Here is a 23,543-nt window from a genome sequence, read left to right as displayed (position 1 = left end):
CTGGTGAATGGGACTAGATTTTATCTCGGATAACTGGTCAGCATGGGCAAGTTGGACTGAAAGGTAATTTTTTGAGCTGTCCATCTCTATGACTCCAAGAGGATATTTAACAAATGGCCATTGACATCCAAATGGTGTTACCCTCACTGAATCCTCCACTATGAATATCATGGGGATTACTATGCACCAGAAACTCAACTGGACTCGTCATATAAACACCGTGGGCTACAAGGGCAGGTCAGAGGCTTGGAATACTGTGATGTATAACTCACCTCCAGATTCCCCATTGCAAATCCACCCAGTACAAAGCACAAGCACAAGCACAAGCACAAAGAACAGGCCCTTCAGCCCTCGACGTTGCGCCGACCTGTGAGCTATTCTCAGCTCGACCCCCTACACTATCCCAAAAACATCCATGTGCTTATCTTTACTTAGCGAGTCGTGAGTTCATGGAATGACCTGCCAGTAGCAGTGGTAGACTCTCCCTCTTTATGGGCATTTAAACGGGCATTGGATATGTATATGGAGGATAGTGGGCTAGTGTAGGTTAGGTGGGCTTGGATCAGCGCAACATCGAGAGCCGAAGGGTCTGCACTGCGCTGTATTTTGCCATGTTCTATGTTCTAAGTCAGGAGTGTGATGGAATATGTCCCACTTGCCTGGACGAGTACTGCTTCAGTAACACACAAAAAGCTCGACACCAGCCAGGACAAAGCAGCCCACTTGATTGGCACCACATCCGCAAGCAGCCAAGCCCTCCAGCACCCTTCACTCAGTAGGAGCAGTGTGCACAATCTACAAGATGCAATGCAGAAATCCTGAGATCTTTAGCCAGATCCTCACCAACACGACCATTTAGGTCTAGAAGGACAAGAGCAGCAGATACACAGGACTGTTCTTGTAAAAGCCCCTGCAAACCACTCACTGGTTCTTCAGGATTGCTGTATCCAATTCCTGGAATTCGTTCCCAAAGGGCAATATGGGTCTACCTACAGCACATGGACTGCAGTGGTTACAAAAGAAAGCTCACCAAGTTCTCAAAAGGAACTAAGAACGATCAATAAATGCTGGCCAGCTGGCGATGCCCAGACCCTGTGAGTCATTTTAAAAATGTTCATTGAGGAGCTTAGAATTAAAATTGGGTTCCTTGCTGCTCAGTGAGAAAATATCTTTCTTGTTCATTCATGGATTGGGAGCGTTACTGGCTGGCCAGCATTTATTGCCCCTTCCTAGTTTTCCTTGAGAAGATGGTGCTGAGCTAGACCCACAATCTCATGAGGGAGGAACTTCCAAGAAGCAGTGACAGATTTCCAAGTCAGGATAGTGGCCATTGTTTACAAGATGAGTCACTCACTTACTCAATCTACATATTTTAGATCCAACCAGCATCACACTTGCAACATTATTATTGACAAGTCAGACAAAAGGATTACTTGGAGTTATTACCTTCATTTCATTCTGTGGGTTCATAGAACATAGAACGATACAGCGCAGAACAGGCCCTTCAGCCCTCGACGTTGTGCCGACCTGTGAGCTATTCTCAGCTCGTCCCCCTACACAATCCCAAAATCATCCATGTGCTTATCTAAGAATTGTTTAAACCTCCCACATGTGGTTGAGTTGACTACATTAGCAGGTAGGGCATTCCACGCCCTTACCACTCTCTGCGTAAAGAACCTGCCTCTGACATCTGTCTTAAATCTATGACCCTTCAATTTGTAGTTATGCCCCCTCGTACACGCTGATGCCATCATCCTAGGAAAAAGACTCTCACTGTTTACCCTATCTCATCCTCTGATCATCTTGTATGTCTCGATGAAATCCCCTCTTAGCCTTCTTCTTGCCAATGAAAATAGGTTCAAGTCTCTCAACCTTTCCACATAAGACCTTCGCTCCAGACCAGGCAACATCCTGGTAAATCTCCTCTGCACCTTTTCCAATGCTTCCACATCCTTCGCAAAATATGGAATATTGTCAACAGTTCTGGTCTCCAAGTGTGGCCACACCAGCATTTTGTATATTTGAAGCATGATATTGCGTCTCTGAAACTCAATCCCTCTACGAATGAAACTGAAAACATCGTATCCCTTCTTAACAGCACTATCCACCTGGATGGCAACTTTCAAGGATCAATGTACATGGACTCCAAAATGCCTATGCAGATCCACAGTACCAAGAATCTTTCCATTGACCCAGTACTTTGCCTTCCTGTTATTCTTCCCAAAGTGAATCGCCTCACATTTAGCTGCATTGAACTCCAGTTGCCACCTCTCAGCCCAATTTTGCAGTTTATTCAAGACCCCCTGCAATTTGTAACATTCTTCCACACTGTCCACTACTCCGCCAAATTTACTGTCATCGGCAAATTTACTAATCTATCCACCTAAGTCTGCGTCTAAGTCATTTATAAAACTGACAAACAGCAGTGGTCCTAAATCAGATCCTTGTGGCACACCACTAGTAACCGGACTCCAGGCTGAATATTTTCCATCAACCACTAGCTGCCTTCTTTCAGAAAGCTAGTTTCTTATCCAAACTGCTAAATCACCCTAAATCCCATCCTCTGCATTTTCTCCAACAACCTACCGTGTGGAACTTTATCAAAGGCTTTACTGAAGTCGATGTATACAGTGTCAACTGCCCTATCTTCATCTCCATGCTTGGTCACCTTCTCAAAAACCTCACTGTGGTTTGTGAGACACAACCTGCCCTTGACGAAACCACGTTGACGATCTGAAATCAAAGTGCTGCTTGCTAGATGATTATAAACCTTATCTCTTATAATCCTTTCCTTAACCTTTCCTACAACAGAAGTAAGGCTCACTGGTCTATAATTACCTGGGTCATCTCTACTGCCCTTCTTGAACAAGGGCACAACATTTGCAGTCCTCCAGTCCTCTGGTACCAAACCTGGAGACAATGATGACTCACATATCAAAGCTAAAAGCTCTGCTATCTCTTCCCTAGCTTCCAAGATAATCTTCGGATAAATCCCATCCGGCCTAGGGGTCTTGTCTATTTTCACTTCTTCTAGAATTGATAACACCTGTGCGTAACTAACCTCGATCCTTTCAAGTCTAACAGAGTAGCGCGTCGAATTACGAACTTAATCTGTTCCGCCACCCGGTTCGCGAATCAATTTTTCCCATGTTCACAGTGCACGCTCCAAAGATGAACTGCGCACGCGCCAAAGACGAACTGTGCATACTCCAAAGACGAATTGCTCGTACCATCATTCTTACCTTGAATTTTGTGCGTATGTAGAAGCAAAACTTTATGTACAATACTGTTCGTAAACCAATTTGTTTGTGAACGGGGTCGCTCGTATGTTCTGGCGCTACTGTATCTCATACCTCGTTCTTCTCCTCTCCAATATTCTCCTTTTCCTGAGTGAAAATTGATGAGAGATGTTCATTTAGTACCTCTCCGATCTCCACAGGATCCACACAACTTCCCCCTTCTGTCTTTGACTGGCCCTATTCCCACTCTAATCATCCTTTGATTTCTCACATACCTATAGAAACCTTTAGGGTTCTCCTTTATTCAATTTGCTAAAGACTGCTCGTGTCCTCTCTTTGCTCTTCTTAACTCTCTCGTTGAATCATTCCTTGCTGATCTGTAACTCTCCATCGCCTCATCTGAACCATCTTGCCTCATCAACACATAAGCCTCCTTCTTCTTCGTAACAAGAGATGCAATTTCTGTCGTAAACCACGCTTACCTTACTTTATCCCTTCCTCCCTGCCTGACAGGGACATACCTATCAAGGACATGCAATATCTGTTCCTTAAACCAGCTCCACGTTTCCATTGTCTGCATCCCCTGCATTTTGCTACCCCATTCTATGCATCCTAATTCCTGCCTAATCGCAATATAATTGCCCTTGCCCCGTCATTAATTCTTGACCTGTGGCATGTACCTATCCCTTTCCATCGCTAAACTAAACATAACTGAATTATGGTCACTCTCTCCAAAGTGCACACCTACCACTAAATCAAACACCTGACCTGTTTCATTACCAAGCACCAGATCCAATTTGGCCTCCCCTCTTGTCGGCCCTTCAACATACTGTGTCAGGAAAGCCTCCTGTACACATCAGACAAAAACTGATCTATCCGACGTACTAGAATTATAGCATTTCCAGTCAACGTTGGGGAAGTTAAAGTTCCCCACAATGACCACCCTGTTCCTTTCACTCCTACCCAGAATAATTTTGCTAGTCCTCTCTTCCACTTCCATGGAACTCTGCAGAGGCCTATAAAAATCTCCAAGCAGTGTGACCTCTCCTCTCCTGTTTCTAACCTCAGCCCACACGACCTCAGTAGACGAGTACTCATCAAAATTTCTCTCAGCCACCGTTATATTATACTTGACTAACAAGGCCACGTTTCCCCCTCTTTTACCGCCTTGCCTGTTCTTAGTGAAAGATCTAAACCCTGGAACCTGCAACATCCATTCCTCACCCTGTTCTATCCATGTCTCCAAAATGGCCACAACATCAAAGTTCCAGGTACCTATCCATGCTGCAAGCTCACCTACCTTATTTCGGATACTTCTGGCGTTGAAATAGACACACTTCAAATCACTTCGCTGTCTGCCAGCACATTCTTGCGACCCCCGAAATCCTGTCCCTGTCCTTCCTACTCTCATCTTCCTGTGCACTGCAACTACACCTCCGGTTCCCATCCCCTGCTGAGCTAGTTTCAACCCACCCGAATAGCACCAGCAAAATTTCCCACCCAGGATATTAGTACCCCTCTGGTTTAAGTGAAGACCGTCCTGTTTGTACAAGTCCCACCTTCCCCAGAATGAGTCCCAATTATCCAAGTCCCTGAAACCCTCCCTCCTGCACCATCCTTGCAGACACGTGTACAGCTGATATCTCTCCCTATTCCTTGTCTCGCTATCACGTGGCCCGGGCAACAAACCCAGAGGTAACAACTTTGTTTGTTCTCGCTCTCAGCTTCCACCCTAGCTCCCTGAAATCCTGCCTTATATCCCTATCCCTCTTTCTACCTATGTCGTTGGTACCTACACGGACAACGACCTGAGGCTGGTCACCTTCTCCCTTCAGGAGCCCAAAGATACGATCCGAGACCTCACGGACCCTGGCACCTGGGAGGCCACACACCAACCGCAAGTCTCGTTCGTTCCCTACAAATCTTCTATCTGAGCCTCCAACTATCGAATCCCCAATGACTAACGCTCTCCTCCTTTCCCTCATGTGCAACAGGGACAGGCTCTGTGCCAGAGACCTGGGCCTCACTGCATATCCCTGGTAAGTCGTCCCCCTCAACAGTATCCAAAACAGTATACATGTTTTTCAGGTGAACAACCACAGCGGATCGCTCCACTGACTGTTTTTCCCCCTTTGAACAGTCACCCAGCTTTCTTCGTGCCTACGAGTAACTACTTCCCTCTAACTCTTACCTATTACAGCAGCTCCCTCCTGAATGATCTGAAGTTCATCCATCTCCCGCTCCAGTTCCCGAACACTGTCATGGCGGAGCGAGAGTTGGGTGCACTACGTGCAGATGTACTTGGATGGGACACTAATGGCGTCCCTCACCTCAAACATCATGCACGAGGAACATTGCTCTCCCTGCACTGCCATCACTGCTAGTCCCCTTATCACAAAGTAAAAAAACGAAGTGATGCCTACTTGATATCTCCCTAGTTATTAATGTTAGAGGAAGTGGTTTGGTGGGAAGCCCGACAAAGGGAGGGTCTCGGCTTGAGAAACCACTGAATTATATAGCTGGATGGAAATAAAAATAAGAAGTCCCTCCTTTCCCAGAAATCTCTGCTCTCTGACTTCAAATTTAAAAGCTCAAATCAGTGACTCACTGCTCCCAGCAGGCCCCTGGTACAAGCTCTCACCCTTCGAGTTGCTGCTGCCGCTGAAAAACAGAAATGGAGGACTCCCATGCTCATGGTAAGTTCCTCGCTCATTTGAAGAAAGCAGGGTTAATTCAGCTTGGCTTCATCCATGGGGTTTAGCTTACACTGGGGTCTTCAGAAAACATTCCAGCAAAAATTTCTCTTGTCACATTAAATACAAGCTAGAAGAAGTAAAAGTGTAACAGAGAAAAGATTATATTAGATCTGGCCTCTCAGAGCTGCTGTAGAGCACGATTAACCCATACCTTTCTTGCTTAACTGAGAAAAAAATAATTGCGTTCAAACTCAAAAGCTGAATCTCACCTCACAATAAACTTCTACACTCACTCTCTACATCTTTCCATTTATTGTTTTCAAGACAGTCTGTGAGTATTTGTAGACCTGCTGGATCATGGCCAAGTTCCTGCAACTTCCAGCCGCTGCATGAACCATCTTCTCAACCTCTAAAGCATCAGGAGCTACAGCAAAGTCAGGTTCCCTTTAGATTTTCAGAGGCACATCCTTTTGGAGACTGGGCCACCTGCACTGGCTGCTGCACTTTGCTACAGCTCAGCCCAAAGTCCTCATCAAACCAATCTTGGTCATCTACCAGGTCATCGAGTGCCTCGTGACTCACTTTCAACTCTGCCAGGCATTTGGCCAAATCTTCCTGCCCACTTGTGCCAAACACCGGGCTGCCCTGTTACAAAGTACAGGCTGTTGGTCAATCTAGAATCTGAAGATCAGGAACAAAAACGATGAAATTCATTTCAAAACATTAATGACCAATACATAGCTTTAATAAACTGTGATCAAAGCATGAAACAAACGAGAACCTTCTTTTTATCTCTCAGAGTATTTGTCTGACGAGTTCAACACAGGCTGGAATTCATTTCCAATTTATTCTCAGCCATGTAATGAAAGTCAAGGTTCCATATGGAGTGAGAACCAGAACATCAAACACTGTATTTTATATTAGAGTGAGTACTCAAACTCAATACAAAATTCACTTAATGGATCAGGATAAATAGAGTCAGAGATGTACAGCATGGAAACAGACCCTTCAGTCTGACACATCCATGCCGATAAGATATCCCAACCCAATCTAGTACCACTTGCCAGCACCCGGCTCATATCCCTCCAAACCCTTCCTATTTATCACCCCATCCAAATGCCTTTTAAATGTTGCAATTGTATCAGCCTCCACCACTTCCTCTGGCAGCTCATTCCATACACATACCACCCTCTGCGTGAAAAAGTTGCCCCTTAGGTCTCTTTTACATCATAACCCTCTCACCCTAAACTTCTAGTGCTGAACTCCCCCACCCCAGGGAAAACAACATTGTCTATTTATCCTATCCATGCCCCTCGTGATTTTATAAGCCTCTGTAAGGTCACTCCCCAGCCTCCAACACTTCAGGAAAAACAGCCTAGGCCAATTCAACATCTCCCTATAGCTGAAAACCTCCAACCCTGGCAACATCCTTGTCGATCTTTTGTGAACCCTTTCAAGTTTCACAATCTCTTTCCGAAAGGAAAGAGACCAGAATTGCATGTAACATTCCAACAGTGCCCTAACCAATGCCACGTACAGCCACAACAGACCTCCCAACTCCAGGACTCAATACTCTGACCAATGAAGGAAAGCATACGAAATGCCTTTGTTTTATACTCCGTTTTAATTTTTAAAATTTTTTGTCCTAATCAAGGTGGCGAAAAAATCATCTTTACAAAGTTGCAAAGTATCACAAGTCATCTTACTGAGCTTTAAAAATAAACTTATGTCACACTTATCCATTAGTTGTAATCAGTATTTCATTCGGCTCACAAAGGGAGAGATCCCACCGCTGATATCATGGAGTGTGGAGGATGAGAAGAATACAGCTTTTGAACAGTTTAGGGTCAGATACATCTTGATGAAACCAGCGAATATCCTTCAAACTGTTCAACCGCAAGAAATATGGCGAGTTACGATTAACCACATTTTTGGAAATTGATACAGGCTGTTCAAATCTTTCCTGGTTCCACGTAGAAGTATGGAGAATCTCTTCATCTACCAACTGTCATGTATTTAGGGGAATGAATGATTTCAGGTTGAATGTTCTGAGCTTCAACTTTCCAAATTCAGGTCACTTTCAGTCGACTGCTGCACCCCTTTTTTATTACTGCACTTTATGGGTAAACGCAAATATTGACAAATCAGAAAAACATATGTCGGTTTAGTCAGGATGTTGCTGTGTCAAATCAAACTGACCCAAGCTCCTATTTCAGTGATTTCCTACATTGAATGCTCAGAAAAGAATGGACAGTATGAGAACTTGTCAAGCACTTCCATGAAAACAGCTACTTGTCCAATCAATGTTAATATGTGCAAACCATAAACCCTTCTGTTCTTCTCATAAGATGGTCATTCAGGCTCGGGACTTTGCTTCAGAACACTACGCTGGATAAACTGTGTGTACACTGAATTCGCCAGAAATTGAAAAGCATGATTCAAAACTTAGGTTAAAAAACCCTCTTTAAAAACACTGCCTCCCTTTGAGGAAAGGACAGAAAAGTGCAAGAGGTTTGAATTTCAATAGCAATCTTTCAGTTCTAAACTCAGTAATTACACAGTAGAAATGGTCACTAAATCCTTGAGAAATAATCGGGCGTACTTATACATATTTTGAGAATTGATGGGCAAGGTAGAAAACACTGAGATACTAGAGATTTCAAGAATATTCCCCAGAGCTTGATTTTATCACCCACAAATATATTTAACAATTTATCAAGATATTCCTCACAACAGTCTTTTGGTAGAGGGGAAGACTCAGGGTAATTTCTGAAAATGATGACCTGCAAAATGAGCCTGAAAAAAGTGGAGTTGTATTTTGCAATACTTTCCAGGAAATAATGACAATCTTATAAGTACGTAAAAATGTGGGAATTTTATAAACTCTGCAATTATTAATAACACAATTGCATCAATGCTTTAAGACAGATAACACTTCCACAATTCTTAAAGTTAAAATCTACCCCAAAACGGGTTCAAAATTCATACTTACAGGTCGAGAGCAAAGATCTGGACATATTTCCTCCTTATCATCATCACTATCATCTCTTCTGGATGTCTCCAACTGGTTATCAGTCTTGTGTTCCTCCTCTAGATCCTTGGAAGATGACCTGGACCAGGATTCAACATCCAATTTGTACTGTAATCCTTGATTAGTAAGCTGGATCTTCTCAACTTGAAACTTTGTGATTTCTTGCAATTGTTCAAATGGCGTCCTTGACAAAGCAAGATAATATCACATCAACCAAAGAATTGGCCTTTGAATCACTGCTCTTCAGATCATCTCCTTTAAAGTCTTCACTATCCTCATGATTGTTCTTGGGTTCCTCTCCTTTAACGTCCACGTGCTCCTCATGGATTTCCTCAGCTTCAGGCTCGAGGAATGGTACTTTAAACTGAGCCTCGAGTTGGTCCTTTTCCTGTTGAGTGAATCCAACAGAGGAGTTGAAGAGTTCGTGTGGATATTTAGTGAAAACCCCTTCCTTTGTGCACTGGAAGAACACACAAACACATCAGGATTGTTTTGGGTTTCTGTCTCCAGGACTGCCTTCTCCATGAACACATCAGTCCGTTAATGTTTTCTTCAGTCTGGTCTTTACTCAAGTTTGCCAATCGTTCCTCCTCATCAGACTTGGGCAAGCTCTCTTAAATTTAGGTTGAGGAAGTCTATAGCCTTAAAACTTGTCCTTAAACATTTCCACTAAAATGTAATGTTGAATTACAGGACACATTTGGTGTTCGCCTGAAAATAGAGAGGGAGGAGGGTAAGGCAATTAAGAACATTTTCCTGAACATCACTGAATCTTTTTAAAAGGCCACCGTGTGATAACATTCATGGCTTGTCCTTTGTGAAGTTAATAAGTGTTTGATTCTGACCTCGAAACGAAACTCAGTATCAATTAATGTCTCTCCCGAATTATTGTCCTTCACTGTTATCTATGTCATTCAGAACATGCAGTGCTTTTAACTTTTTGTACAAAGAAAGCCTTTGTAAACTTTTGTATAAAGGTCGCCTGTTTGTGATAGTACAACAGAGTAACCTGCCAGGGTTCTTGAAGGAAGAGTGATATCCTACTCTCCTGTGTTTTTGGAATCCAGTTAGCCTGGCTTATTGGTATCAGTGTTATGTTCTAACAGTTATGCTATTAGTAAATAAAGGGAGTGATTAAAATTAAACTAAACTGTCTGGAAGAAGTTTTTTTTAAATTCCAGACTCTGGATTAGTGGTGCTGGAAAAGCACAGCAGTTCAGGCAGCATCCGAAGAGCAGTAAAATCGATGTTTCGGGCAAATGACTTTCATCAGGAATATTTTAATTCCAGACTACCAAAAATACTATCTCCGGGATGAGCCAAGAGAGGCTTACTGGTTGAGTTCACAAGGGATTCCCTGGGCTATCTCAAACCTGCAGTTTATCAATTTGGCGCTGCGAGCAGGGTTCCAACAAGGGATAAGTTTGAATGAAACTCGAAAACAGGAGCTTCACCGAAGGGTCGGACTCGAGACCAATGGGTCCACAAGGTAAGATTATACCTCGATTGCTCTCGGTCTGCTTCTTTGTGTGCTGCTTCCCCCATTTCATTCTCACGGTACCTGGACGAAACCCTAAATGAGATTGTTTAAATTAGGTACTAAAAACAGAATCTTGTGGGATTAGAGGCCCCTGTGTTTTGTGGATTGGAGCCCCTGTAGATCAATAGTTATGTGAAGATTTAAACTAAGTTGGATAAATATGGGCGCGTATTAAAATTGAGCAACAAATTTGGGAAAAAAGAAAGGGTAGTAAGCAGAAAGAAGCCATATCAGCACGGTAAAAGGTAGCTCGGGAAAAATGAAAATTCAATCATGGAGACAAAATTGTATTAAAAGGGGAATTAGTCCATTCACTTCCCTTGCCTAGTGCACCTTTTGACACTATCCAGTGAGTGTTTAGGGTGTCACCGAGATGCCATTGTTATAAGTATTGCTGAGTGATAATCAATGTATTTAACAAACGGATTGGAGTTTATCCCTGTACTGACTGCACAGCAACAACTACTTGTAAAATTCTGTTAAAGGAAATCATGCCCAGATTTGGAATCCCAGTAAAGGTTTCTTCTGATAATGGCTCCCATTTCTGTGCGGAGCTAAACAAGGCACTATGTAAGAGTTTGAATATGAGTGAAAATTCCATTGTGCCAAACATCTCCCAGCAGTGGGAATTGTAGAAAAAGCCAATTGTAATTTAAAAGGTCAGCTCAGCAAGTTGGTGGAAGAAACTGGTCGTAATTGGCTGCAAGTATTCCCAAATGCCCTTTTATATGAGAAAACCATGACATAGAAAAAGACGGGATTCTCGGTGACTGAACTGATTTATGGAAAGCCCATGAGAACTCCCTGGTCTGCACCATTAACTCTCCAACACCCGGTTGATGTGCATGTCACAGCAGAAGAAATGCACACGTACCAGATTAAGCTGACCAAAGCATTGCAGTCGTATCATCAACAGGTCAAAGCAGGAGAAAGTGAGGGCTGGAGATCAGAGCTTAAAAATGTGTTGCTGGAAAAGCGCAGCAGGTCAGGCAGCATCAAAGGAACAGAACAATCAACGTTTCGGGCATAAGCCCTTCTTCAGGCCATTTCCTGAAGCAATACATTTTTAAGAACAAGTCAAAGCAGCCTATTGTGTACCAGGGAAGGAAGAGGAGCTAACTCCAAAGTTTAAAAACATCAATCCTGGTGACTACATATGATTGAAGGACTTTAATCATCAAAGATTGGGCCCTCGCTGGAAAGGTCCTTATCAAGATTTTCTGACAACTGAAACTGCAGTAAAGGTAGAAGAATGTTCAACTTGGGTCGACAAAGGACATTGCAAGCGTGTATCTCCCTCACAGTCCTGTGTTAGTACTGATACAGGTATCCGATGAAAACCCAACACAAGTACATACGTCCAGATGTAACCGTGATATCTGTGATATCTCAGACTGCCTACAATTCCAATGTAACTGTACAAATGAAACCTGTACTAATACCATTGGAAGTTATGAATGCAGCTGCCCAGCTGAAACTCAGTTAAACTGCTCACATTTTGTATCCAAACATCACTCTCGACCTTGTCATCATCCTCGCAACACTTCCATGCCAGACATCATGAGATGGCACAATTCTGTCAACCGAAAACTGTTACTTTGAAATGTCTGTCTGTTCCCCTCTCAAAACAAACCGTACGGATTGCAGTATTGAGCACATAGTACCGAAATCACAAAACCCTCAGGCATCTACTCCCGTGACAGACAACCTATGCCTTCTCGATGGCACCTTCACCTATTCGACCTACCACCACTGACAGAAATACCTTTACACAGGTTCCTCAATTATCCGAATATCGGATTATCCGAAGGTGATCTTAAGGTCCCGATAGAAACATTACATCAAAGAGCGATTTTAATCCTGATCACGTCTTCTGTTTACAGGTACAATGATTAAAAGCATGCTCGGCTCACTGAAATGCTGCCGAGGACAGTCCTGACCAGTCCAGACACCATCTCCAAATGACTGACCTCCTGCCCTCTCTCTCTCCCCGGAGTTCTAAACAGGGGTGAACCCCAAACACCCCATCCCTAGATTATCGCTCCAACATTGCCCTGTACAGGACAGAGGCAGAACCTGTCAAAATGTTGCGTGCGTCCTGATCGGGGATCAGACTTCACAGACCCAGAGGAAATCAATTAACCGAATAATCAATCAATTATCTGAATGAAATAGTGCCGGCCCGTCTCATTTGGATAATCGAGGTTCCTCTGTATACAGTTCCTGTATTCAATAGTTACTGTAATTAAGATGACGAGCTGGAAAGATACTATGCACTCCCAATCTCCCTTCTGTTACCAATAGTTTCTTTACTCAAGCTAAACCCCCGATCCATGTGTCATTTGCTCACTCTTCCATCATTCTGATGTACAGTGTAGAAATAGGATTCACCCACTTATGCAACCCCTCATTTATGATGGCAAAACCCATTCGGTAGAAGGTGCATCTCTATGTGAAATGCACTAACAAACGTCAAGGATTCAACTTTGACGTTGTTTTGCTGTTAGAATGGTGCGTTGAAAGAACATCCGGTACCCAAGACATGGGGAACGTGAAGCCAGCACTGTGTAAAAATGTTATCAAAGACACTGTTCATACTCCTGCTCTTCATTCATTAATACACTTGGACATCCAAACGTTTGAGAGCACCCACTATTTACAAGAATCAGCTCTCGCCTTGAGTGGATTCATCATTCACGCACAGAAGTGTGCCTTTGGAACTCCTTTTAGCCTTCATTGGCGATGTGAAAACAAAGGCCACCCATATTTACCCAATGACTGGTACGAATGTTGTGCCCTAGTACAAAATTTACCACTTTTTACCCTCCACCATGAAGTATCTGAGGTAGGTGATGAATGAACGCCTACCAACATGTGAAGCATAATGGAACAAAACGTAGAGGAAATTCAAGCAGGACTTAGACAACTTCTTCCATCAAGAAACCTGGTGATGCAAGTTGCTGGGAGGCCTTACTCCTGGCTGGGATGTTGAGAAGGCCCGAGATCAGGTAACTGACCGTGTGCATGACATCGATACACTTGCCAACTCAACTACCCACGCTTTGAAACTGGTGAACAAAGAGGTACAGGAGACCTGGATGGTAACACTTCAGAATTGGCTCATGCTACGTTTCCTCCTTGCTGAAGAAGGAGGTGCTTGTTCTGTTATTGGCCAACAATGTTGCATCTACATCAATGATTTCTCTAAAGACATTTTGGACAACATAGATGTTATCAACAAAACTGGTCAAGATGTAGGGAAAACACCTGCCGCACCATCATCCGATCCATATGGATGGAGTATTACTTGCTGGCTTTGGTCGCTGTGTGGAACGTACTGATAGGCCCCGGTCTCATCCTAGGAATATTCAGTGTCATCCACTTATGCATGGAATGGACTGTACATTGCTTTTCGCCTAAGCCATAGAGGAATCTTGTTAATCGACCCTTGCCTACCCCTGTAGCTCCACGTCTGAATGTCTCTGCTGAAATCCATTGTCTTTCCGCTCTGATCCTCCGGACAATGACTCGCAAGAAGAAGCACTCAAATTATTGAGAATACAAATAGACTGAATGAACTAATTATACTTGTATAACTTATGTAGTTGTTATGAAATGACTAAAGGAGGGAATGAGAAAGTTTATAGCCTTAAAACATTTTGACTAAATGTAATGTTGAATTATAGAACACATTTGTTGCACAGTAGAAAATAAACAGGACAGCCAGGGAGGCGCCAGGCCGCAAAAGGGGGAACCCAGGATGTGCAGAAGGTAAAAACATCTGTTCTCACCGAGTGGTAACAGGATGCTCCAAGGCAATTAAGAACAATTGCCTTAACAGCAATGAATCTGTGTAAACAGGACACAGAGTGATAACATTCATGGGTGTTTACTTGTGAAATTAATGACAGTGTTTAATTCTGATCTCTGACTTGGTATCATCCTGCAAGCATGTCAAAAGCCTTGTAATTAATGGTCAGGTCGTATTAATTATACTGGATTCGTATTACCCTTGCAGGCTCGGCAGAAAGAAAGGGAAAAACATTATTCTGTTACAGTCCCTAACCTGGGTGTTCAAAAAGACACTAGAGTGAGAGAACAACATTTTAACGCTGAGATTGCCAAAACCAATAGAAAATTAACTGTGATTTGGTTGGAATGCACGCTTACTTGTTGTGGATTCAATATAGAAAACAGGTGCAGGAGTCGGCCATTCGGCCCTTCAAGCTAGCACCATCATTTATTATGGCCATGGCTGATTATGTACAATCATTATCCTGTTCCGGTGTTATCTCCATAACCCTTGTTTTGAACTTAATTGCATTTTGGGACTTTATGATTATTTTGAGTAACAATCGCTGATTATGAAATGCAAATTCTATAAAAGGTAATGCTGACGAAGCTTTTAACTTACTTGCTGTTCTTACAGACCATGACTGCCCCACTATCAATTCTAACGAGTCAGATCTATGTCCTCTTTGAATTTGAGCCACAACCCTGAAAAGAAATTAAATGTCTAATTCAAGACAAATGAATCATTTGAAATACAACTTTGCAGTAACAATTCAGCCTCAGGTTCAGAATGATTGTTTGCTTAAGATAAAAAGCAAGAGTCTGCTCATAGTTTAAAAATTATTCTCACCCAATATAGAAGAGATTCTGACACAATCTATGAACAAGCCATTTTTTAAATGGTCAACGTTTGCCTTCCTCGCTAAGAAGCCATTTTGGAAAAAACGATACTTGACATGCAAGATTACCTTACGACTTCTCCCACTTAGTTTCGACTGGTACCTCCTTATTATAGTAAGGACTTGTCTCGCCAAGTGCTTAAATCTAATCAAATGCAATGTTTTTGTAAAAATTTGTATAAAGGAAACCTGTTTGTGACAGGAGAGAGTTACCTGCTAGAGCTCTTCAAGGCAGAGCTGGTCGCTACTCTCCTAAGATTTTAGAATCTTAGTTAGTCTGGCTAATAAATCCCAGTGTTCTGTTGTAACAGAGATGTTATTGGTAAATAAAGGGTAAGACTAAAATTAAACTAAACTGTCCGTAAGATGTTTTTATTCCAGGCTATTCCAGACTCAGAGTACAATAGCCGGGACAAACCAAGAGAGGCTTACAGGTCTGAGGCCACAAGGGATTCCTTGGGCCATCTCAAATCTGTACTTTAACATCAGTGCCTGCTAATTTTCATATAACATACGTTGTTGCCTCAAATCTGTGCTCATCTTTCCCAAATTCGACATGTAAACCCTTCCAATCAATTTTGTAATTTGCCACATTTTTGAAATAACTCTTATCCAAGCCACATCTAACACGACGACTGAAGTAAATTGTTTTTTCTCCGTCTCAATCTACACATATCTCCGTCTAACACACAATCCTCCTAAAACACAATCTTCTGGTATCCAGCTGGCAGCTCAGGGGCTGGTCTCATTTAGTCCAAATTCTATGGATGTGTTTGTAGCCAAAGAAGCCAATGAACTTAGCCTTTATTCCCTCCTCAATTATGACAGTTATTGAACAGCTCCTTCAAAACTAAAACCTTCCATCTAAAAGAACAAAGTCAGATATATGGGAAAACTACTACCTGCAAATTCCCCTTCAAGCCACTCACCATTCTGACTTAGAAATATACTGACACTCCTTCACTATCACTGGTTCAATATCCAGGAACTCCACCCAAGGGCACTGCGGATCTACCTACAGCTCACACACTGCAGTGGTTCAAGACAGCCCACTGCCACCTGCTCAAAGGTAACTCGGTGTGAACAATAATGCTGCACCAGCAGGACACACACATCCACTACATTTTTGTTTTCCGGAATCACAGATGAGCAGGGGTTTCCTCCAACTGAAGATTAAAGTAATTGCTTTGAATCCAGTCTCCATTGCAACAGTAGGTGAAGCCAGTCTGGACAGTCTTGGTGTTAGATTTGACTCTGAGAGGAGCTCCAAGCCTCACTGGGCTGTTCTCTCTGACACTGAGCCGTTCCAATTTGAATTCCCCGCGATCCAAACACTCGTGCACCGTGGCCGGTCATGCCGCGCCTGCGCAACGACACATTGGCCGGCAGCGGCGCGCCTGCGCACGACCCAAGCTGATAATCCCACGCCTGCGCAATGACACCGCGTCATATCGTACCGCGCCTGCGCAATGACACCGCAGCGGGTAACCTCACGGCTTTCTCTAAAACGTCATTCCCCCGCTGTCCCGGTCAACCCCGGAGCCGCCATCGGCGGGTCCACCTCCCAAACAATACACGGACACAGAGAATACCCTCCCCCACTGAGGGAAAAGGAGGAATTCGTGCAAGGCAACGGAATCGGTCGCACTCCAATTATTATAAACTACTATTTTAAATATAAGTACGACTTGAATAAGCGGTTTCACTTCAGTCTGTTCAACTTTTTTTTACCGAATAAGTACCAAGCAGGATACAGCGATTCATTGGCGCCACGTTGAGGCGTAAGACCCTGTGATCACGTGAGCAAATACGACCTGGTGTGGAATGACGTCACTGGCCCCGCCTCCAGCAGCGCTGATGAATGAATAAGCTCTTCCCAAGGAAGTAGTGACCCATCCAATCCAGGGTCCAATCCAGGAAGCAGCAAATGCTCACCTCCCAGCACACACACAGGTGTTCAGTCTTTCCAAAGGTCTAGTCCACCCACAAAGGACCAGGCTGACCCACAGAGGAATCTTTCCTCTGGAAAGGTGCATTATCTCACAGGGGACTCAGTCCAACATCAAAAAACGTGAAGGCACATGCAAAAACAAAACAAAGAAAACCAGAACGCAAGGAATAAGACCTGCCACAAAATCAACATAATCCTTTGAGATTTGGTATTCTTCCAATTCTGTCCTGATCAGAACAAAATTAAAAGCTTCAAACAGCATTTCCCTTTTCAGAAAAAGTAAATTGAGTTTGAAAGAACGTCAGCCCCTGAAATGTTATCTGTATCTTTCCCCACAAATGCTGACTAAACTTGATGGGTACTTCCGGACAATCCTGTTTAAATCAGACACTTTGTGGGAGTGTTATCGGACAAAATAAAATCACCAAGGGCCAGATAAGGCATTACGAAACAAGATGACCCAAAGCTTTATCAAACCTAAATACAACTGAGAAAATATAAACCAAACCAATTTCCCAAGGTCACAACACAACAAGAAAGTGGGGAACAGACAGATACTGTCCCCTGTCTTTAGTGAACATTGCTTTTCCTACCCCCTCTCCCTCTCTGGGTTAAAATGTTTACATCCTTTCTGTGTGAGAATATTACTGTTCCTGTCCCCACTCTCTTGGGGACAGGTGGAGATGTCACATCCACCCAGTTCGTTCGTTCCATTTACTCTTCTGAAATGGGGAATCCCTGCTTCACCATGTGTGTGAGCCATGTGTGAAAGTCCAGCACAGCTCACCCTTCATCTCAATCAGATCACAGGGATCTAAGGTTGGTCAGTACTGTCTGGACCAGACAAAAGCACTGACTGACTGGAGACAATTCAGATCAAGTGCCAGTGAGACTGCTATTGACCTTCACCCTCAAAGCCCACTGAGGATGTGGTCATTAGACCCAGTGTTGTCACAAAGTAAGTTCTCCCAGAGATTCATGATCCATTCTAGATTTTACACAAGTGTGCGATGTTGTTGGATGACAGGTGGGAAGGCTTGGAGACAAAATATAAAAGGAGAGAGAATTATATTTCTATGATGCCGTTTTTGAGCTTGGATGTTGGAAAATGTTTTACAGCCAATTCAATACTTCCGAAGTCCAGGCATTGTTGTGATGTGGGAATTGTGACAGCCTGGGCAAGTCAGATCGTACGGCAGCACCACCCAGAGACTGGAGGCTGCTACTGCAGGCAGAGGACAAACCAGTTGTGCTGTGAGGGAGGGACACTGGAGCACACAAGAACATGAGAAATTGAAGCAGGAGTAGGACTCCAATGACTGTCCATCCTTTCTTAAATACAGGGACCAAAATTGCACACAATACTTCAAATGCAGGCTCACAACACCCTATAAAGTTTCAATAAGATTTCTCTACTTTTAAATTCCAATCCCCAGCAATGAAGGTGAAAATTCCATTCACCTTCTCAATTACTGACGGTACATGCACTAACTTTCAGTGTTTCATGCACAATACGACCCAGATCACTCTGTACTGCGCTTTGTTGGAATCTCTCACTATTTAAATAATAGTCGGCCTTTCGATTATTCTGAACAAAGTGCATGGTCTCACACTTTCTGATATTAAATTCAAACTGTGTATGAATATTTCATTTCCAGTTTGGTCTTCTCTTTGTGATTGACTGACTCAATGCATCTATCTGTAGTGTGTCCCATTCCCATTTGTTGATGGCCCCGACACTTGATTGTCCAGCCCTTTCCTGCTGGTTCCATTCAATGACAGGCAGGAGGTTGGAGGAACACAGCAAGCCAGGCAGCATCAGGCGGTTAAGAAGTTGATGTTTCAGGTGTAACCCTTCTTCAGGAATGGCGGTGGGTGTAGGCGGAGCTGCAGATAAAGGGGGTGGCGGGGGCAGGGTGGAGAACGGGGATAGATGAAGACAGGCAGAGGACACGACCTGGTTCGTCAATGGAAGGAATGAATCTGTTTGGTGGCAGAGAGGAGTGGAAGAGATGGGAGGGGCTGGGGAGGGAGTCAGGGAATGGGAAGGGAGGGTATTTGAAATTGGAGAACTCAGTGTTGAATCCTCTGGCCTGTAGGCTGCCCAGGCGGAAGATGAGGTGTTGTTCCTCCAATTTGTGATTTGGTTCACTGTGGCAATGGAGGAGGCCAAAGATGGTCATGTTGATTAGATTAGATTAGATTACTTACAGAATGGAAACAGGCCCCTCAGCCCAACAAGTCCACACTGACCCGCCGAAGCACAACCCACCCAGACCCATTCCCCTACATTTACCCCTCCGCCTAACACTATGGGCAATTTAGCATGGCCAATTCATCTAACCTGCACATTTTTGGACTGTGGGAGGAAACCGGAACACCCAGAGGAAACCCACGCAGACACGGGGAGAATGCGTAAACTCCACACAGTCAGTTGCCCGAGGCGGGAATTGAACTCGGAGGAAAGGGAGTGGGAAGGGGAATTAAAATGGGTGGTGACTGGGAGGTCTGGCCGGCCCCTACAGGCCCAGCTGAGATGCACGGCCAACCGCTGCCTAAGTTTATGTTTGGTCTTCCCGATGTAGAGAAGATCACATTCCGGGCACCTGATGCAGTAAACTAGGTTGGAGGAGAGGTAGGTGAAACTCTGTCTCACCTGGAAGGACTGTTTGGGGCCCTGGATGGAGGTGCTGGGGTTGGTGTACCAGCAGGCTTTGCATCCTTTTCGTTTGCAGGGGAAGGTACTGAGGGGTTCAGGAGAGATGGTGGAGAGAGTGGTGCAAACCAAGAATTGTCAAAGGGAACAGTCCTTGTGGAAGGCAGACAGGGGTAGGGTGAGGAAGACATTCTTGGTGGTGGGGTCTTGTTAGGCTTGGCGGAATAGAATGATGTGTTGGATACAGAGATCGGTTTGGATGATAGGTGAGGACAATGGGCACTCTGTCTTTATTCTGTTTGGAGGGGGGTGGGATTAGAGCAGTGGAACGGGAAATGGAGGTGGTGCGATGGATGACAGAAGGAGCAAAAGCATGTTGTTCGAAATAGGTGGACATCTGGAATCCTTGGGAGTGGAATGTCTCCTCATACGAGCAGATAGAGCTGAGGTGGAGGAATTGAAAGAATGGGATGGAGTTCTTGCAGGATACTGGGTGGGAGAAAGTATAGTCCGAGTAATAATGGGAGTCTGTGAGTTTGCAGTAAATGTCGATCTGAACACTGTCACCGGAGATGGGAATGGAGAGGTCAGTAAAGGGGAGGGAGGTGTCGAAGGTGGACCAAGTGAATTTGAGGGTAGGGTGGAAGTTGTGGGTGAAGACGATGAACTGCTCCAGTTCAGCCTGGGTGCAGGTCACTGCACCAATGCAGTCATCGATGTAATGGTAGCAGAGCTGGGGCACAGTGCCTGTGTAGGCACTGAAGAGGGACTGTTCAGCATAGCCAATAAAGGGGCAGGGGGAGCTGGGGCCCATCCAGGTAATCATAGCCACCCCTGGATTTAGAGGAACTGGGAGGAGTTAAAGGAAAGGTTGTTGAGGGTGAGGACCAGTTGGGCCAGATGGAGGAGGGTATTGGTGGAGGGGGATGTCACATCAATGGTCAGCAATGAATAAATTGGGTGTACACAGCTGGTGGTGGGGGGTGGGGGGTTGACCAAGTGGAGGAGGAAGGTTGAAGGTGGGAGGAGGGGTCCTCAGAGGGAGTTTGGGAGTTTTTGTTAAAGAAGAAGACACGGAGGTAGAGGCGGCGGAAGAAGAGCTCCACGTCCTGGTGGGTGCGGGATTTTTTGAGGTGGGGAACGAATGTGAGCCCTTTTCTCAGGATGGACCTTTTGGACTCAGAGAGTTCGAGGTCGTGGGGGGATAGCATTATAAGGGGCAAGGCTCGGGGTGGGGGAGGAGGTTTTCAGGGGGGTCCAAGATGGCTGAAGGAGGGGAGGGGGCAAGGGTGATGGGAATGGGAGAGAATGGGTGTGGGAGAGAAAGGAGATTGGGGTGGAGGTGGGTTATGGAGTGAGGTGTGGGAGTGGGAAGGTGGGGATGAGGTGAAGAGGGAGAAGTGGAGGGATAGGGTGCACTGTGGGGGTGGATGGGTGAGGAGGGAGAGCGAGTGAGCTGGCTGGCTGCAGGTAGGCAGTTGGACTCAGGGGGACTCTGGGAAATGTAGTCTCAGTCCTGGTTGCAGAGTGGGAGGGGCCAGAAGTGGAGGCAGAGGTTGGAGCGAAGTCAAGGCTGGATTGGGTGTTTTGACTCAGGTTCAATTCCAGCCTCAGGCAACTGTCTGTGTGGAGTTTGCACATTCTCCAAGTGTCTGTGTAGGTTTCCTCTGGGTGCTCTGGTTTCCTCCCACAATCTAAAGATGTGCAGGTTAGGTGAATTGGCCATGCTAAGTTGCCCGTGGTGATCAGGGATGTGTAGGTTAGGCTCATCAGTCAGGGGAAAAGCAGAGTAATAAGATAGGGGATTGGATCTTGGGTAGGTTACTCTTCCAAGGGTCAGTGTGGACATGTTGGGCCAAATGGCTTGTTTCCTCACAGTAGGGATTCTATGACAGTCCATTCCAGATTCCCACCACCCATTGAGTGAAAAAGTTCTTCACCAAATCTCATTTGCGGTGTCCATAATGAAACCTTCAAACCATTCATTTTGTCTAGTGTCATTTAGCTCCTGAGCTCCTTGTTCAATAAATGTTTTATTCTTTTTGATAAAATATGAGTTCTCTGACAGGGCCAGTTAAATTTGTCCAATCAGGGAGCTCTGGCTGACAGATAGAAAGGGGCATGTCAGAAGGACTGATACTCTGGGACCTGACTCTGAATAACAACCTGCCAACCAACCCCCTCCTTCTGTCACCCTCAATCTCCCCATGCTTACTCTTGTTTCACCTTTGATCCAGCTTGTGCTGCCTTTGGGAGCAGTTGACCTTCCCTCCATCACCCAGGAATGTGGTCATCATCCCAGAGCAGTCACACTTTTAACCTGAGGGTCATCACAGCTGGGGCAGGGGGAGAGAAGGTGGCACCTTCATGGTGGTCATACCTGTCATTAATCCACCACAACCTCTCTTGGGGCTGCAAGAATTCAACCTCCCTCCCTCAGACAGCTCCCCTCCCTGGAAGGTAATATTGCTGCACCTTGTTTTGGGTTAATTAACCACTGAAATATGACTATGGGGAGCCAGCATTGGCTGGGCAGGCAGCCACGATTGACCCTGGATTCAGAAAGTCCCCTGTAATTGTGCAGCACGTTAGGGAGCACAGTCTAGATTAGAGTAGTGCTGGAAAAGCACAGCAGGTCAGGCAGCATCTGATGAGCAGGAAAATCGACATTTCTGCATTAGGGAGCACAGTGCCCACTGCCTCTGAAATCCCTCACTTACTGAGAATACACTCTCAGTATTCACCTTTCTCAGCTGCCATCTGAATTTACAATAAATTCTGTGTCCAATGATCCTGCCCCTCCAGCTACCTGATGAAGAAGCAGTGCTCTGAACGCTTCTACTTTCAAATAAACCTGTTTGACTATCACCTGGAGTTGTTGGATTTTTAACTTCGGCCATCTGAATGAGCTGCCATCTCAGACTGAATCAGCAGAACTGTTTTCCATTCATGATTTGAGAAGATTAAAGCCTAATCTTTAATCCCCAGCACAAAGCCCATTCTCAATCCAACGCTCGGAGACACATATCTCAGAGAGACACCTACAGACAGCACAGAGTAACACACTCACTCTGTGAGACAGTTCCTCACTCTGAGGAACATGATCACACTCCATGCTGCAGATAGGTGTCTCCGAATGTGTCTGCATTACTGAACGCTGCCTGTAGGTGTCTCTCTGAGTAACAAATCCACACTGAGAGAGACCCCTCCAAGCAGCATTAAGTTAAACACTCACACTCAGAGAGGCACACATTCTAGATTAGAGTGGTGCTGGAAAAACACATCGGTTCAGGCAGCATCTGAGGAGCAGGAAAATCGACGTTTCGGGCAAAAGCCCTTCATCAAGAATAAAGCTCTATTCCTGATGAAGGGCTTTTGCCCGAAATGTCGATTTTCCTGCTCCTCAGATGCTGCCTGAACTGCTGTGCTTTTCCAGTACCACTCTAATCTAGAATCTGGTTTCCAGCATCTGCAGTCCTTGTTTTTACCTCAGAGAGACACAGCTGACAATGTCAGTGATTGGCCAAAGATTGTTTCAGCAGCTACCCAACATGCAGCAGAGATTGCACAGTGCGATCCCATCAGCCGGGCCTGGACCAACAGAGTGAAGAGGGAATGCATCAGATTGTACTTATTGAGTCCTAACAACTTTCAGTTTCTGTTCTTTTTGGAATCTTGTAACCTGCATAAATTCCTGACCAAAGGGATCATTTGAAAATGATTAATGATTGATGATTGT

The sequence above is a fragment of the Hemiscyllium ocellatum genome, chromosome 9, assembly GCF_020745735.1.
Source record: "Hemiscyllium ocellatum isolate sHemOce1 chromosome 9, sHemOce1.pat.X.cur, whole genome shotgun sequence".
NCBI classification, from domain to species: Eukaryota; Metazoa; Chordata; class Chondrichthyes; order Orectolobiformes; family Hemiscylliidae; genus Hemiscyllium; species Hemiscyllium ocellatum.
This window is presented reverse-complemented; position numbering follows the sequence as displayed.